This window comes from Botryllus schlosseri, chromosome 4, assembly GCF_051294905.1.
Source record: "Botryllus schlosseri isolate E-star chromosome 4, Bs_hap1, whole genome shotgun sequence".
NCBI lineage: Eukaryota > Metazoa > Chordata > Ascidiacea > Stolidobranchia > Styelidae > Botryllus > Botryllus schlosseri.
Genome location: NC_137239.1, coordinates 691,412 through 710,054, shown reverse-complemented (window position 1 = coordinate 710,054; position 18,643 = coordinate 691,412). Strand labels below are relative to the sequence as shown.

The 18,643-nt window shown below is 45.2% G+C and overlaps 1 long non-coding RNA gene across 1 annotated transcript in view; it reads left to right on the top strand.

Moving 5' to 3' along the window:
- Positions 1-13,669, top strand: part of LOC145437866 (uncharacterized) — a 430,122-nt gene extending 416,453 nt beyond the window's left edge. Inside the window, exon 2 of the long non-coding RNA XR_013914756.1 lies at positions 13,350-13,669. This is a non-coding gene — a long non-coding RNA (uncharacterized LOC145437866). The remainder of the gene's footprint in view (positions 1-13,349) is intronic.
- Positions 13,670-18,643: the final 4,974 nt, after the last annotated feature.

The window sequence follows — 18,643 nt, the reverse complement described above, 5'->3', positions numbered from 1 at the left end:
TTCATCGTCAGATACACAAAATAACCACCTTGTTAGTGTTTCGAAAGTAATGGCGGCCTCGTGGCTAAAACGCCCACCCTATACGCGGGGTGAAACGCCGCTAGTGGGCGTTTTACCCCTTGAAGTGATTCGCATTCGTATTATTACCCAGGAGATCAAAATCATGTTATTTGATAAGGAATTTCCAATAATATCCAATACAGTACCGGTAAGGTGTTTTTAAATGGTTATGGTCTGTAAATGAATCACTCTTTATTTAAATGACGTGCAAAGACGCGAGATGAGTGTGAAATCTCAAACAGGAACTCTGGCGAGTTTGATCAAGAATCAACTAAATGTGTTCACTGATCAGTCTAATCAAAACATACAATTATTATGTACCTGCAGAACAAAAACATGGTGAGGACTTATAAAAGGAAAACATCCAGGGCCTCATACTCTGAAGAAAACTTTCGCAAAGCTATGGACGCCGTGCAAGGCGGCGCGGCGTTGAAGACAACGGCAATATATTACAATTACGGGATACGTCCTAGAACGCTCCGTCGACATACGAATAAACAAGTATCCAACCCGGGTTCTATTTCACTGGGGAGGTTTAAACCAGACATAAATCTTCAATATGAAATTGAAATAGTATCGAAGGTTAAAGACATGGAAAAGGCCTTATTTGGTACGAAGGACGTACGCCGTCTGGCTTATGACTTTGCCACAAAGATGGGAATGAAACATCGGTTCAATGACGACGTTAATATGGCTGGCAAAGACTGGCTACGTGGTGTCTTATCACGTCATCAAGAATTATCAATTCGAAAGCCGGGAGCTACCAGTATAGCACGGGCAGAGGGATTTAATAAGCCGCAAGTGGAAAAGTTTTACACGGCTTATATTGGGGCGTTTTAAACTCACACTGTTTCGTGCCAACTCGTATTTGGAATATGGACGAAACCGGAATTACCAATGTCCAAAAGCCTGACAACATCATTGCGACGAAAGGTGCACGGGAAGTTGGGAAAATGCGAGCGGGGAAAGAGGGAAAACGGTCACGATAATTTGCTCAACCAATGCGGTGGGAGCATAAATACCACCTATGATTATATTTCCAAGAAAACGAATGACGGACGGGCTAATGAAAAATGCACCCATTGGATCAATTGGCCACTGCACTGCAAACGGCTGGACCGATGAAGGAAGTTTCTTAGTTTGGCTAAAACATTTCGTTTCAATTGCAAAACCCACAATTGATGAAAAACATTTAATCATCTTGGATGGTCACCATAGCCATAAAACCCTTGCTGCAATCGACTATGCCCGTTCGAAAGGAATCGAACTTTTGACGTTACCACCTCACTGCACCCACAAAATGCAACCACTCGATAAAACGTTTTTTAAATCTTTAAAATCTAGTTATAATTCATCGGTGGACAATTGGATGGTAACAAATCCAGGAAAGAGGATCCAATATTTCGATATGGCCGGGATTTTTGCTGTTGCTTACAACAGATGTGCTACGGTAGAGAAATCCGTCAATGGCTTCAGGGCCTGTGGACTTTGGCCATTCAATAAAGATATATTCTCGGACGAAGACTTCATCGCGTCCGAAATGACCGATGAGCCAGACCCACATGCCGGAAATGCTGAGAACTGCCAAGATAATTCCTCCACTACCGACCCAAGTATAGTTGAAGTGGGAGGAACCGCCAATAACACGAATTGTGAGGTAGTTAAATCAACTACCATGGCTTCAACTTCAAAACATTCAGAGGCAAGGGAAGATATAGACGAGTTATGTTCGCCGGTTAAATCAGACACAAAACGAAAAAGATCCAGGAAAGCAGAAAACTCAGAAGTGCTTAGGTCATCACCTTGTAAAAACGCTCTGCAATAAAAATTAAATCACCGAAGCCGGTTACAAAGAGATTGAAAAATGAGAAGGTGCCTAAGGATAAATGTCCACCCAAAAACAAAAGAGATGACGAAGAATGGCCTTGCTTGATTTGCGTTGAGCCGTTCCGTAATAGTAGGCCCGGGGAAAAATGGATTCAGTGTCTGATTTGCCATTTATGGGCACATCAACAATGTACGCTTGGAGATCGCCATTTCATTTGTCAAAATTGTGATTCTGAGGACGACGACCTTTCTGACTGACTTCAGCACAATATTTGCCTTCGCACGTCTGGTTTTAGATTTTCGTTCATTAGCTTGTTTTTTGTTCATTACATGTTTGGGTTGCAACATTTGTACAGGATCCAATTTATAGTGGGCTAGTAAGCATGTATAATTGTATACGAATGAAAAAAAATCCGTAACAGAGTATCAGTGGGTAAATTGTAAGACCTAGTAGGGCAAAACACCTTCGTGTGAGTTTTGCCCCACCCATGGGGCAAAACGGCATTTTGACGAACATGGATGAATCATGATTTTACTGCTGATAAACGATACATAAGCTTTCCATACATTCATATTGGATAAGGTACGACATCTCGCGTTGATACTATGAAATTTAGACCAACTCGAATAGCACGGATGATTTTATGGCGTTTCTCCCTTACGATAGGCGTTTTGCCCCACTCTACCCTATGTTTGCTAGATGCATTCAATTCAGTTAGAAATATCTGGTACACAACAATCGTAATATCAAGGAAGTACTTGCTACGCTGTAATTCACTTAACGTGTTTTGTATTGTTGTTCATTTGTAGTATTGGTTGTTTTTGAACCCCTAAATAATAATTCCCGACATGAAACCAAACCGCTGAAAGTCGTTACCATCACAACGAAACAATTTGTACGATGTTTGCCAAATGTACCCTATAGTTAGGTTTACTAGAATTATTTGTCCAACACACACACACCGACAATGCAACCGAAAATTTTTCCGTTATCATTCGCTAAAGTAAATGTCATCACAATACTCTGTCACTAAAAGACGGTACTTGCATGTGATTGAATCCCTAGCAACTCACTAAACCGAACGGTAAACAAGGCACTGTTGGGATGACTCGAGTCAGACTCCAGTCGCCTTTTTCGTATGACTTGACTCGATTCTGCCAGCATGCCATTGTGGACAAATTCGCGTACTGTAATCATGGGATTATCAACAGATAATTTTCCGAGTATTTTCGGTCCCAGTGTCTCATTGGTACCACATCTTCCCTATGTATGGTTGCCCGACATATGAGCATGCATCATAATTAGAGCCCGACCGATATTGGATTTCTGAGCCGATACCGATAAGACCGATATCCAGTACCTCCACCGATAACCCCGATATATTCAGCCGATATTCAAAAGATGTGGAATCTAGCTCAAGGCCCATATTTAACACCTCAGAGTATTTATTTCAACAACTTTAAAGCCATTGATATGCTTGAACATGAAATAAATGATTTAGGGACTATAAAAATATATCAAAAAAGCACCAATCCAGCAGTTGCAGATTACAGTTCACGAAGCACAATTTCTCGGCCCTTTCTCCAAGGAGTGAACTTCTGTGGTCTTCCATAAATGATGTATATAGTACCAAACACAGTGAGCAGTCTTTCACTTGGTACCATAGTTAGTGGCACAGCAAGAATTGGAAATCTTTCTTCATTTCGGTTCCACCGCTCCATTGCAGGGGATCTTTCCTTCAAGGTTTCACTAAATATTGATATTCTTCTGGCAGTGCACCTGGAGCCTTCAGCACATCATTAACAAATAGCTGAAGAGGATGAGCAAATCAACTCAAATTGTCCACGTCTGCAACTGCTCCACCCATCCCCTTGCCCTTAGGCCTTGACCATGACCAGCATTTCAACAATCAATTGATCAATAATAATTGGCCAATGTCATCATGGAATCAAATATTTTCGTATCAATTATTGGCTTTACTCCACGTTTGCTTGATTTTCTTTCCCTCTATGCTCGCATATTTCCTATCATGGTGGCCCCGCAGGCCTCAGTCAGACGACTTCACATAACTGGTATAAATAGCTCTGTTGGTCTTGGTACGGAACCAATAGCACTATCTTCAGAGAAACGTTCCGAGTCGACGCGACGCTTTTCTCTTATCATCACGAGGGTCAGTCCAGCATGATTGAAGTTCTCATTTCTCTTACTGATTGAAATCTTCTGGAGACAACTATCCATCCAGCTGCTCTCTGTCTTCATGGTGATGGTGATCGATTACTGCAGGGGGATTCCCACGAAGTCAGTGGGGCATAACGGTAGTTAGTTATCTAAAATATTTTTAAGATAGGCACGCCGACTTCCTGTATGCAGTATGCATTATATGCAGCCATTTGGCCATTTATTTTTATAATTTACCGTCCTCACGTCTTCTATCGACTTCTCGGACTCCCTGCTACCATGTTGTGACGTCACGAAAATGGCCGATATTTTTTTACCTTCAATGGCCGATACCGATATTTCTCTCCAAGCGTGATATCGACTCGGTATTATCGGCGAGCCGATAATCGGTCGGGCTCTAATCATAATGGAAAGCGGCAGTTGAACACATAGGAGAGAGAGAGAGAGAGAGGTATGATATTCTTTCTCGCCTGCACCATCGAGATGCTTTGGCGACAGAGTTGCGATACGGCCCCATGAGGTCATTTAGTCTGCGCCCCCGTTTTTTTTCTCCTCCATGCTATCCGTGATTGCTGAGCGCCTAGCAGGATAGCTGCGGATACGATTTTTCGAGTCTTTGGTATGACCCGGCCGGGGATCGAACCCACGACCTACCGCTCGAGAAGCCGGACGCATAACCATTACACTATCTCGCTCGGTGGACACTTAAGCATGCGTCATTTCAGCATGATGTGACTTTATATAACCCCCAAACTAACCCCAACCCGAAACACATCCATAAAAGTAACCACTATATATCCTAGCCTAGTGCCCGATGTCACAGTTCGTTTTCCCGCGCCCCTTTCTTGCTTTTTTTCATCCCTTGTGAGTGCGCTCTTTCACCGGGTCTTCGTGTTTTTCGAGATCGTTGCCGCTTTCTTACGTACTGTTTTCTGGTCTCTGCCGCCATCTTTCTTGAGTTCGGCTCTCTCTTCTCTTCTGGACTTGTGAAGGCGCTATATTTATCAACGGGATCGGCGATGAGGAGCCCAGATAAACCTCCAACACATCGAAGCATGGCAGAGACGAGACTCGAAACCAAGGGCGTAGCCACAAGAAATATTTCGGGGGGGGGGGGCGAAAAATTCGATGAATGTTTTTGAATAAATGAAAGAATTTGATGAATAATATTGGTGCGTGTATTTCAGCAAGTGGATTCCAGTAATTATAGGCGCCGTTATTTAGTAACCTCTGGTAAAAGTTGACGCTACGGCCTACTTTAAAGATTGGAATTGCTGATAGGCCTACATACCAGACCAAATTAAAAATATCCTTTGATCATAGACTCGTGCGATTCCAAATTAGCACTTTTTAACGGGAGGTGCGCCAGTCGCATTTATGCCGGAGGGGTCTGATTGCAGGGACAGGATCATCAGGCGCCATGCAGCCATCTAAGCACCGGAAAATCTATTTCGAAGGCTTCGGAATACAGCATGCGTCGGTTTTATAGTTGTCAATCATTTTAAGAGCGCACTGCGGATCTCATGTGCCCTACTTTAAATGTCTTCGTGTGTCCCGGTACGGAAATTACCGTGACTAACAGTCCCCAACCCCCATACTGAACTGACACCCCTATAGACTCAATCAACCCAATGACCTTGGGCTACTCTGGTGTATCTAATGGTACTGTTGTATTCTCATGAAAATGCAGCTAAATTCAATTATGGGTATTTGCGGAATTTTTTTTTGCGGGATACCGATAAGAAAAACAAGACGTGTATGTTGAACACTAAATCGCGCGAAGCGCGGATATATTTTTCAGGTTGCATTCATCTGCCCCATTCATCGCCCCTCTCTGGCTACGCCAGTGCTCCAACCTGCAGTCAGCGATCACTGCGCCATTCGCTTCCCCAACTGGCTCGGTGTTATTCATCCTTCACAGCAGCGACGTATTAAGGGAGTTGGAGCCTAGATGAACTCTCGGCGTCACGGCACTCCAGAACATCCTACTTTCGAGGAATGAACTGCCAATTCCCACCAATTACAACCCGGCCAACGAACCAACCAACCGACCAACAAACCCCTTCGGCAGCGACTCTTCTCCATCTGGGGATGCGTTTAAAACAAACGGCGCTATAAAACACTTCGTATAATACATGTTTTGAACAGCAGTGTTTTACAAAAAAATTCTTTTAAAAAATTGTGTTTTTTAAGTTGTAAAATTAGGCCATAATTGTGTAAGTACTTTTCAAAAAGCATGTTGTATGAGCTTTACGGACAATTACCACCCAATATAGCCGACGTATAGGCTATCGATATGGGACGGTTGGACCCCTCACGAAAGCCGCTTCACAAGCAATAGTACATATATTTCGTAAAAGGAGCTATTATATTTATTCTATATTTTCAATTGTCAATGTGAATCTACTATGACATCACAATTGAATATTCGCGACGGCTTAACAAACAAAAACAATAAAATACATGTTTCAACCAAAGGCCTTGTTTTAAACATGTTTTGTTTCAAAATTTAAATGCAACCCCCATCTCCGTCCATGCTATTTCTATTGAACTCTTAAATTAGATGTATATCTAAGGCTGGTAAAATGACGAAAAATATTCATGCGCAAAGTGGTGAAACATGCATGCATTCACTCACCCCCGGTACAGTAACACTGAGAGAGAAAAAACGGACGTATGTCTAGCTCTAACAGTATGAAATGACAAGGGCAACCACGAATATAGAAAATCATATTGCTGATATATTCGACTCCCCATCATCGAGAATTGATGCTCGATAATAACAACTTGTCAATGAAATTCATGTTTTCTTCCGATTACAATACTTTCGTTGATGTTATTCTATATGTAGACTATTCGGTAGAATTTGAGTCTCCCGCAGTTTCTTCGTTTTCTAGATCATATTTCCCACGAGGGCAGATTGTTCGTGTATGTATAATGGTCAGTGACCGAATGTCTGAACCTCAGATACTTCATGAGTTCAGTTTTTAACTATTGTACGACAATCCTCTGGTGTTTATGGGGCCTAATTCAGCTTATACTCGAAATTTAGGGTGTTCCACAGTTTCCGCGTTTTCTAGATATTTTCCACCAGGCCATGTTCAGCGCTTTTACAAGGCTAAGTGACCCAATATGTTTAACCATCAGATACCTCATATATTCAATTTTTACCTATTACGACAGTTCTCGGCCCCTTGTGAGGCCAAACTTGTCTTAAACTCGAAATTTATAGGGTGTCCCGCGGTTTCGCGTTTTCTAGATGTTTGCCACGAGGCCATGCTGGGCGTGTATAATCGTTATAGTAACCGAATATTTAGCACTCAGATACTTCATAAGTTCGATTTCTAACCATCAGAAAAGTTCGCGGCCGGTGGTGTGGTTAAATCTGCGTTGTACTCGAAAAGTAGGATGTCTTGCAGTTTCCGCGTTTTCTAGATATATTCCGCCAGGCTATTTTCAGCGTCTATTAGGGTCAGTGATCGAATCCGTAACCCTCAGATACTTCATAAGTTCGATTTTGTAACTATCACGACAGTTCGCGGTCGTTTGTGAGGTTAAATCTGCCTTATAATCGAAATTTTGGGTGTCCCGCAGTTTCCTCGTTATCAAGGTATGTTCAGCGAGGTCAGGTTTATAATCGTTAGTGAACGACTGTCTGACTCTCAGATACCTAATAATTTCAATTTTCAACTATTACGACAGTTCTCTGCCATTTATGAGGCCTAATTCACCTCACTCTAAAATTGGTGTCCCGCGGTGTCATCGTTTTAGGCTTTAGAATTCCTTCTATGAGATCTACAAATGTCAATGACCGACTGTCCCGCGTTCCGCCTTTTCCGCTGTTTACTCGTTTTAGTGCCTACTTTGTGATCTATAGGGGTCAATGACCGACTGTTCCGCGTCCCGCGTTTTCCTCTGTTTCAGCGCTTTAGGAATCTAGGTTTCCCGCTTTTTCCGCAGTTTCCGCGTTTTAGGGGCCATTTCCGCGAGTTCCGCGTTTTCCGCAGTTTCCGCGTTCCCTCCTTTTAGGGTTACCCTCTCTCACCACTATACTCAGAGTGCAGTAAATTTCTTCACCGACGACAGTAATCACAAACTAGGGATATTCAGGCTTAGTGATTGTCCCTGATAACATGCTACATGATAATGTTATAAATATCTGAAAATGCTTGTATTATTATTATTATTACAGCCACCGAAACAAAATAGACGTAATTTTCGAACTGTTTGCAGCAAGTCAAACAGCTCTCGGAGTCATAAACTACAGGGTATTCCTTCAAAATAGCATATTACTGGCTAACCTATGTACCGTACACCTAGTTTTTACCCACATCCCGTACCAGTGGCAATTCCAGCTTCCAGAATTTAACATACACAATTACAACAACATTCCGAAACAGTTAACCCGCGAACGAAGCGCGAAGCGCGGTTCAAATTTCCAGAATTATCTAGAAGTCACGCTCGGATAACCACGTACAGTTAAGTGCACCTATTCGACTTATTTAGTTATATTTACTCGGAATAAAACTGGGATTCATGCTCAGTTAGCGAAACAGACGAGACTCACGAGACAATGATTATAGGCTGTATATAATGATGACCGTAAATCAGAAAATAAGGTTTTCGAACAAGTAACACGAATTTATACTGATGACAGCACTCTATCAAAGCGCAACGGTATCTACAGGTTCCAAATAACTTCCCACATCAGAATACTTACCACCAAATTGGAATTCATACCGAATATTTTGATCCTCAAGATCATCATTCCTACGTTTTTTAAACATACCTCTGAAACATAAAAATCGAAACCCTAAAATAACCATTCGAAACCATCCCGAAAGTTTTTTTTTACGGTTCTGTGTTTGCTGGGTGGTCATGGTCTCGGCACTGAACCACAGTGCCGGTTCTGTCCCAGCGAAGGGGATAACGACCGTTTTGGTTTTGAATGCGACAGACATCACCTTCAAGAAGTGGTGATTATGGCTTAGTGTTCAACGACAGAGATTCCAGCTGCTTCGCAAATCTGGTACGTAACGTTTGCTCGCGACTCTGCCAGAGATTCCTCCATAATGGCCTGATGTTGCGCTGTGTGAAAACTGGAACCCATGCTTTGATCGGCAACGCATCTTTCAAAGTCCTGCCAAATACTATTTCTGCAGGGGAGAGTCCATTCGCGGGGTCGGGGCAATTGCGAAACTGTAGCAATGCCCGAGTAATTGCATCGGTCCGGATGCTGCCATCCTGCGAAATGTTGACGAGAAGGAGTCGTTTCATCGATTTCACCGCAGCCTCCGCGCGGCCATTTGACCTGGAGTGGTAGACTGACGACAACCTGTGGCGCACCCCCCATTTTCGAAAAAATTCCCGAGTGCTGTGCGCAGCAAATTCGGGTCCCCCGTCACTGCTAAGTTCTTCAGCCACACCAAACGTGCCGAAGTAACTTCGTAATGCATCTTGGAGTCCGAGGGCTCCAGACGTTTGCCCACCGTGCTTCACATGGAATATCTCTGGCCAGTTGCTGAAGCGGTCAACAGCGACTAAATAGTGGTGGCCTGCGGCGGTGCAATAATCAGCGGCAACAGCTTGGAAAGGGTAGGTCGATATGAATGGCTCGGCCGGAGGCATGTATGCTTGACTCGGTGCCATTTTACTGCAGTTGTCACAACGTGCTCGTGTACGTGCTATACACTCAGTCATCCTAGGCCAAAATACTGTGGCCTGCGCCCTCTGTGACATGGCAGCAGTCCCTTGGTGTGCCGAGTGTAAGATTTCACAGATAACCCCTCGCAGCGGCGGGGGAACGACAATCCGGTCATTATACATTACAATATCGTCTACGATCGAAAGGTCGTCGCGGTACCGCCAATATGATTGTAGTTGAAAAGGCAGTTTGTCCGATTTGTCTGGGAATCCTGATATGATGTGATTTTTTACCTCACTGAGAACAGGATCGTATGCAGTACTGCGCTTTACATCGTCCCAGGAGACAACTTCAATGGCATTCAATGATGCTCGGGAGGCGGCCACGATGCTGATTTCAATCAGATTGGTGTCCTCATGAGAAGCCACGATACTGTCGCAGTGATCCAATGGCATGTCATCCACTGGAGTCGAGGAAGCAGGGTGCCTGGAGAACGCATCTGATGCAGGAATGAGTTTGCCAGGAACATGGACGACACGGAAGCGCCATGACAATGTGCGCTGCTTCAGACGAAAAATCCTTGTGTTAGTAATTTCATCAAGGGAGCGGTCCCCAAAGATTTTTACCAAAGGTTTGTGGTCAGTGCAGATGATAAGATCGTCACATCCGAGGGTGAAGAACTTCGTATCTTCTAATGCCCATGCGATTCCAAGCGCCTCGCCCTCTATAGAACAATAACGTTGTTCGGCGGATCGGAGGAACCTTGAGCCAGCGAGAGTGATTTTCCACCCATGGACGCAACAGTCAGGGGTCAAGGAAACGCATTTGCAGTACTTCTGTCGCAGCCAGTAGCCAATGCCGGACCTTGACCAGTCCGGGGTCAGGTACGTTCTTCTAGTGGGGTCAAAGATACGTACTCCATCTTTGATTGCGTTGATGAGCTCGAGCTTGGAGTTCGCGAATGCATCATCAAGTTCGGAAGTCCAGCAAAGTGGAGTTTTCACGCTTAGTAACGGTTTGAATGGTGCCATAATGGTAGAAAGCCGGCCATAATGAGAAACCTGGTTGACCAGCCCAAACCATGCACGTATATCTGCTATTTTTGATGGCCGTGGGAAGCACTGTATTGCTTCCAAGTATTTGGGCAGAGGGCGAACATTCTCGGCAGTAATTTCGAAGCCGGCGAACTCGATATGTCTGCGGCAGAACTGGAACTTGGAGGCGTTTAGGATGATACCTTCACGGCCCATTAATTCTAGATGGTCAATCTTCCTCCACCAGTGCGTGGCAAGGTCATCGTCCCAGAGGACCGTGTCGTCCACGCACTTCGTTTTGCGTGGTGTGTCGGCAATGATGCTGTCGTAGCGGTAAGCGTACCCGTCGCCACTGGCCAGGTATCCCTGCGGGGCCACTCTATACCGATATCTCCCGAACTCAGTGATGAATGTCAGAAGGTGTCTATCCTCTTCACGCACGGGCACGGAATGGTAGCCATTCCAGGCATCTGTGACAGACCTGTAAGTGTTTGGAGGTATCGAGCGTGCTTGTTTGAAAGGAGGCACAACATGGTGTGTTTCTCGAGAGCAGAAGCGGTTCAGCGATTGGAAGTCAACAACTCTCCTCGGGCTGCCATCTGCCTTGCGTACCCATATGGCCCTATGACACCAGGTCGTTGGCGTGTTCGGCTCCACTTTTTCAATCACCCCTAATTTTACGTCCGCCTCCAACTGCTTCTCGATTTCCTCTTTCCAATGAAGTGGAATGGCAGCCGGTGTGTGGACTGCAGTCGGTGTCGCCGACGGATCAATATGAATGGAAATAGGCGGCCCAGTCATGGTTGGTAGTGGGCTGTGTTTGCACTTGTTGAATGTGGATGATGCATACCTCTCAAGTAACCACTGCTTCATTTTATCCACATTCTCTGCACAAGGCTGGAATGGCAGCTGCTGGGGGCGTGGAGGAGGCGTGGACGTCCGTGGGCAGCTACATGTTTGATGCGGGTTACCCTCAAGGGTTGACTCTCGTGTCGCGTGGAGTGCCGCTGCCCCAATTTGAGGAAAATCGGGCCCAATGATGCCCAACTTCTGCATGGCATCTCGACTAAGGTAGAAGAGTTTCGTAGAATCCGTAATGTATACCATCTCAGCGGTTTCTATGACATCGCCAGAAACTGCTGCACCCGAAAGTCGCAGAAACACAGGGCCCAGGATGTGGATACACTCATCATTAGCTGCAACCAAGCGTTTCTTTACCGGGATGAGATGCTGGTCCTTGAAGCCGCATGCTCGAAACAGTTTCAATCCCATCAAGGATGATTGCGCACCAGTGTCTGATATCGCCTTTATCTTCTTGGGCGATATTTTGGGACGCTGGATATTGAACTGGGCATAATCGGCTTGCCGGGTGGAGACCAAAAGATCAATGGTCGGTTGTGCCTTGCAGTCTTTCAGCAACCATCCGTATGTGCCATCGAATATGTGGTGGTCCAATATGACTTCCGAAGCATGAGATTCTACAGTGTTATTGGTACGGTTTGATACTGAAGCGATATTGATACTAGAAGCGGTGCCAGTACTAGGTGTCTTCGATTGGTTGCTTTGTCTCCAGCAGGCTAGACATTGTTTAAACTCGCGCAACCTCGGCTTACCAAACTTCCCATGCAAGTATTCATACTTCTTCATGACACTGCCACATTTGCCACATTTGATGACTTGAGAGAGATCGGGCAACGGCGTGCCAGTAGAAGTGCTGGCCGCAACGCTAGATTCATGCTGATTTCTCAATGTGGAGGAGGTGGCACGTAGAGCTAATTCCTTGTTTTCAATAATCTGGACAGTTTCGTCTAGCGATTTTGCATCGAGATTTGCAACACTAAGGACTTGCCGCTGAACCTCATCATCAGCCAGGCCGGCGATGACAATATGCTTAACAATTCTATCAGAAAAGTCATTGACTTGGGTGCAGTCAGGCTTCGTGCAATTCATTTGAAATGAGCAAATTCTTGCAGACGCTTTCACCTCGGCTAGAAATGCACTGAAGGACTGTCCTTGATCCTGCTGGGCCGAAAATAGAGCAACGGTGCGCATGCTTGTGGCGATTTTGACAACTGCTAGAGATTCAATAGCTTTCAGCATATCACCTTCACTGACCTGATTGAAGTCACCAACTTGTTTGAAGAGGTCGTTCGATAAAGTTATCTCGCAGCATTGCCAAAGGTGGCTGGCTCTTGATTAGCTTGTCGGGTATCTCGGTCCCTTTTTTAAAATCGTCCCATTTTCTGAGGAATATTTGCCATTCCTCGGCAGTGGAGCCAGGCGAAATGACGGGTCGTTCCATGACAGGGGGTCTCGAACGCGAGACATGAGGACCTGTTGTGTGGATTGTAGCATGGATAGTGAGCTGTGTGACGGCGCCGGCCGTATCTTCGGATTCAGTCTCATAATTGCAGTCTTGGATTAGGCAAGAAAGCTTCGGCATGGTTGTATTTCAGTTTGATCATTTATTACGGTATTTAACCTATGAATAAATGCAAAGTTGCACATGATCAAACTGAAATACAAAAGAACAGTTGCATCGACTAGCCTAATCCCTATTGCTTCAACAACCCACAAGACGTGGGTGCTGATACGATTACCAGAGAACCCGTCCCTTGGAGAACCCGTCCCTACCAACTCGGCCCTCGGAGAACCCGGCCCTTGGAGAACCCGGCCCTCGGGAAATTTTGCATATCAAGCACGCGTGGTCTACTTGTTGTGGTATTCACGGTGTTTTTCGACTACTCTGGACCTCGGAGAATGCGGCCCGCGAACAATTTTGTATTAAAAATGCATTAAATGTAAAGCCGGCCCTCGGGAAATATTGTATTCACCGGCAAACCTAATATCCCACCTCCACCAACCCTAATATCCCACCCCCGGCAACCCTAATATCCTAACCCTAATATCCTCCCCCAGCCCTAATATCCCCCTCCCCCAACCCTAACATCCCCCTCCCCCAACCCTAATATCCCACCTCCGGCAACCCTAATATCCCACCTCCACCAACCCTAATATCCCACCCCCGGCAACCCTAATATCCTAACCCTTACCCTAATATCCTCCCCCAACCCTAATATCCCCCTCCCCCAACCCTAATATCCCCCTCCCCCAACCCTAATATCCCACCTCCGGCAACCCTAATATCCCACCTCCACCAACCCTAATATCCCACCCCCGGCAACCCTAATATCCTAACCCTAACCCTAATATCCTCCCCCAACCCTAATATCCCACCTCCGGCAACCCTAATATCCCACCTCCACCAACCCTAATATCCCACCCCCGGCAACCCTAATATCCCACCCCCGGCAACCCTAATATCCCACCCCCGGACACCCTGATATCCCACCCCCGGCAACCCTAATATCCCACCCCGGCAACCCTAATATCTTACCCCGGCAACCCTAATATCCCACCCTAACCCTAATATCCTCCCCCAACCCTAATATCCCCCTCCCCCAACCCTAATATCCCACCCCCGGCAACCCTAATATCCTAACCCTAACCCTAATATCCTCCCCCCACCCTAATATCCCACCCCCGGCAACCCTAATATCCTAACCCTAACCCTAATATCCTCCGCCAACCCTAATATCCCCCTCCCCCAACCCTAATATCCCACCTCCGGCAACCCTAATATCCTAACCCTAACCCTAATATCCTCCCCCAACCCTAATATCCCCCTCCCCCAACCCTAATATCCCACCTCCGGCAACCCTAATATCCCACCTCCACCAACCCTAATATCCCACCCCCGGCAACCCTAATATCCCACCCCCGGCAACCCTAATATCCCACCCCCGGCAACCCTAATATCCCACCCCGGCAACCCTAATATCTTACCCCGGCAACCCTAATATCCCACTCCCGGCAGCCCTAATATCCTCCCCCAACCCTAATATCCCCCTCCCCCAACCCTAATATCCCCCTCCCCAACCCTAATATCCCACCCCCGGCAACCCTAATATCCTAACACTAACCCTAATATCCTCCCCCCACCCTAATATCCCACCCCCGGCAACCCTAATATCCTAAATCTAACCCTAATATCCTCCGCCAACCCTAATATCCCCCTCCCCCAACCCTAATATCCCACCTCCGGCAACCCTAATATCCCACCTCCACCAACCCTAATATCCCACCCCCGGCAACCCTAATATCCCACCCCCGGCAACCCTAATATCCCACCCCCGGCAACCCTAATATCCCACCCCCGGCAACCCTAATATCCCACCCCGGCAACCCTAATATCCCACCCCGGCAACCCTAATATCCCACCCCGGCAACCCTAATATCCCACGCATGCCCTGATCTCCTTACAAGACCGACAAATCAGTTGATAATAACATTATTACTTTATTAATTCATATTAATACTTGTGAATACACTTAATTTCTAAATTTCCCGAGGAATTCACCGAGGGCCGGGTTCTCCAAGGGACGGGTTCTCCGGCAACCGCTGATACATACATGCACGCACGTCGCACAATCACAACAACAAGAAGACGAGATCGCTCATGCGTTTAGGGAAACTACTATAAACTACTAGAGAGAGAGATAGTAGTAAGAGATAATCACACACCGTTACCTTTTCCGACTAACCATATTCCTGGGGATTTAACAAAGAGCAGTCATATGTTCAATGTTTAATTTTCATACATAGGTGCCGAACCTCGGTATGCGAAATATGCCTGTGAATATTGTGGGTATTATCGGCATACCCGCAATTTCATGATCAGCACAGCCTTGTTGGCCAATTGTATACGATTCGAAAATAATGATCAGTGTGTATAGCGCGAAATGGGAGAGAGAATAAAAACGTGATTTCGTTGCACATGTCGATGACGAGAACGAGCCTAAAAATTCTATCTTATCGTTGCTATGAATTGGATGCGCAAATACTCATTCTTTCGTGATAGTTCTTTAACGGGTCGCGAAATCGGACAGTGTTATTGAGTATTCAATTATGCATGCTAATCGGAATTCATTACTGCGCATCATCGTCATCCACTCCAGTAAGGATTTTCGAGCGTAAATAGAGGATGGCAGAAGAGTAGCCCAATGCCTCATGGTATTTTATGTTGCAGACAAATTACTGATTTGATACGCGATTTCCAATTTGTAATCATCTGTTTCTTTAATTCATTCTTGATGTCTGCTTGATACTCTAGTATAGAGCCCGACCGATATTGGATTTTTGGCCCGATACCGATAAAACCGATATCCAACACCTTCACCGATAACACCGCTATCTTCAGCCGATATTTAAATAAGGTGGAATCTATCTCAAAAGGCGTAATTTCAAAGCTTCAGAGCATTTCTTTTAGTAGCTTTACAGCCATTGTCATACTTGAAAATGAAATAAACTAGAAAGGCTGCATCTGCACACCTTGAAAGTGTAAGAAATATGAAATATAACAACATTCTAAATCTAGCAGTCATGTTGTGACGTCACGAAAATTGCCGATATTTGTTCACCGCAAATTACCGATACCGATAATTCTTTCAAAGTCTAATATCGACTCGATATTATCGGCGAACCGATAATCGGTCGGGCTCTACTCTAGTATCCCCGGATTATCGCGCACTGTGACTTGTAAATGTGCAATGTGCCTACTGCATAGTTTAATTCGTTATGGGCACGGCGCAATGTAGCCTACATGGCACAGTGTTTAATTCGATTATTCGATTTGTATCAGCCGGAAAATGCTATATTCAGATGAACTTGATCGACACCGGATGGACTGGTAACGAGTGCACCAATATAGAACGTGAAACCATTGACCATTTGGCACAAATCGAATTTTTATTGATCACGTGGTTACATCCGCCCATATTGCTCTTACTACAGTTACAGTTGAATAATAATCGCACATTTGAAAATTGAATTGAGCTGTATGGCTTAATGTTAACGAGTACAGTGCCAGTGTTAAAACGCCGCATCAGAATTTCAATGCTGTACACAGCAATGGCACGGAGGAAAGTGCGTTCTGGTGCAACTATGATGTTATCGACAATTGACAAGTATTCATTATGTCGTCACAAGCCGGTACGTCGGCACCTCTGTCTTCGTTGCTGCATCCGATGTTACTGACGGCTGACAGACTCTAGATTACTATAGATAACTAACCTACGGGTAAATTAGTAATCTATATAGACTAGGGGTGGCCAACCTTATCGGCTAAAGGGCCACATGAAATTGACGAGCGTGTGTGCTGCCCACTAGACGCGCCAGGCGCGTAAAATTTTCAAAGATAATATTATTATTACTCGGGTATATTGCGGGTCGACTGTATACCGCCCGCTGGGCTCAGTTTGCAAGGACAGGACTATTCGGCATCTGGACATATCGACATCGAAGTTTCCGCTAATATACGACAATCATTTTGTGCCTAAATTTCATCGCCGACGATCTTTCTGCGAGCGCAAACGCGAAAATACTTTCTCGCGTAATTACGAATATAGTTAGACTCAATCGGCTAAATCAGGCGTTTTTTTCATATTCAAGTGGGGATAGGCTACGAATGAAATCGTGTGACAATTAAACACGCGAAGCGTGAAGAAAAATTTTACTACTATTTTAGTTTATTGTAATGTACGACGATTTACTAAAAATGTGACTGGGCCCTGGATCTGCCAATGCGTCGAAATTGATATTTTAGTCATCAACATCCCAAGTGTCGCGGCCTTACTAGTCATATTTTTGGTTGGCCTTGCAAGTCCACAATCTGAGCAATTCAATTTCGATAATATAATAGAATTTCGATAATATAATGGGAAATTAGCTCACGGGCTACTCAAAACCTTCTCGCGGGCCACATATGGCTCGCAGGCCACGCGCCGCCCACCCCTGATATAGACAGACACCTTCGAAAGTTTTCAGAGATGGAGCCGGATCTGGAGCCGGAGCAGTGGTAATAATGCGGCTCCGGAGCTGGAGCAGGAGCTAATGTATGATAGAAGAAAGCTCCGGATCCGGAGCTGGAGCAATGCAAATTTACAGCTGCTCCAAAGCCCTGGCCAAAGGGGCATCAGTACCAAATTTAAAGAAACTAAATTCCAAATTTAGGGAATTTTAGTAGCACATCATCTTATAAAAGACACCGGAGCCGGAGCTATTTTCCTAACATCGGGCTCCAGCTCCGGCTCCGGCTCCTTTAAAATATCAAATAGAGCTCCGGCTCCGCTGGAATTGCACGGCTCTGGGGCTCCGGCTCCGGCTTCGGCTCCAAAGCCCTGGTTGAAACCTCTTTTTATAACTCTCTTTGGTGATATGGAATGGTTCGCATTTAAAATATACTCATTTCCCTCACTTTTAACAGTTTCTGGTCGCATTTTCAATTAGGCTACCACTACCAATAGGCGAAATACCAGCAGCGTGGTTGCTTGACTATTCTTAGAAATTACAATGGAATGTATAGGTCTTGGCCGTCTGATACTCGAGTCATATGACTTGGTCCGAGTCATGCGCAATGAATCGAGTACAAGTCGAGTCAATAGTGACACATTTTGACTCGAGTCAAGTCGAGTCATTTTTGTATTTTGAGAAAATGACTCGAGTCAAGTCGAGTCATCAGAAAATCGCGACTCCAGTCGGACTCGAGTGTCGAGTCGAGTCATGAATCGGAGTCATTACAACCCTGATTTATTCCACTGAAAATTTTTCTCGCTCCACGTGATTTATCGCCAGCTGCTATATATTGCTTTTTGTATTAAGTTCAATTCTTTAATTATTTATTGTAGTTGCGTCCCCACCGATAGCGAGAAAAATAAAACGGGGGTGCAGACTAGGTGACTAGGTGACTAGACGTATCGCATCTCCGTCGTCAAAAGCATCTCGATGGTGCAGGCGACAATAAATATCATCTCTCTCTCTCTCTCTCTCTCTTCATCTACT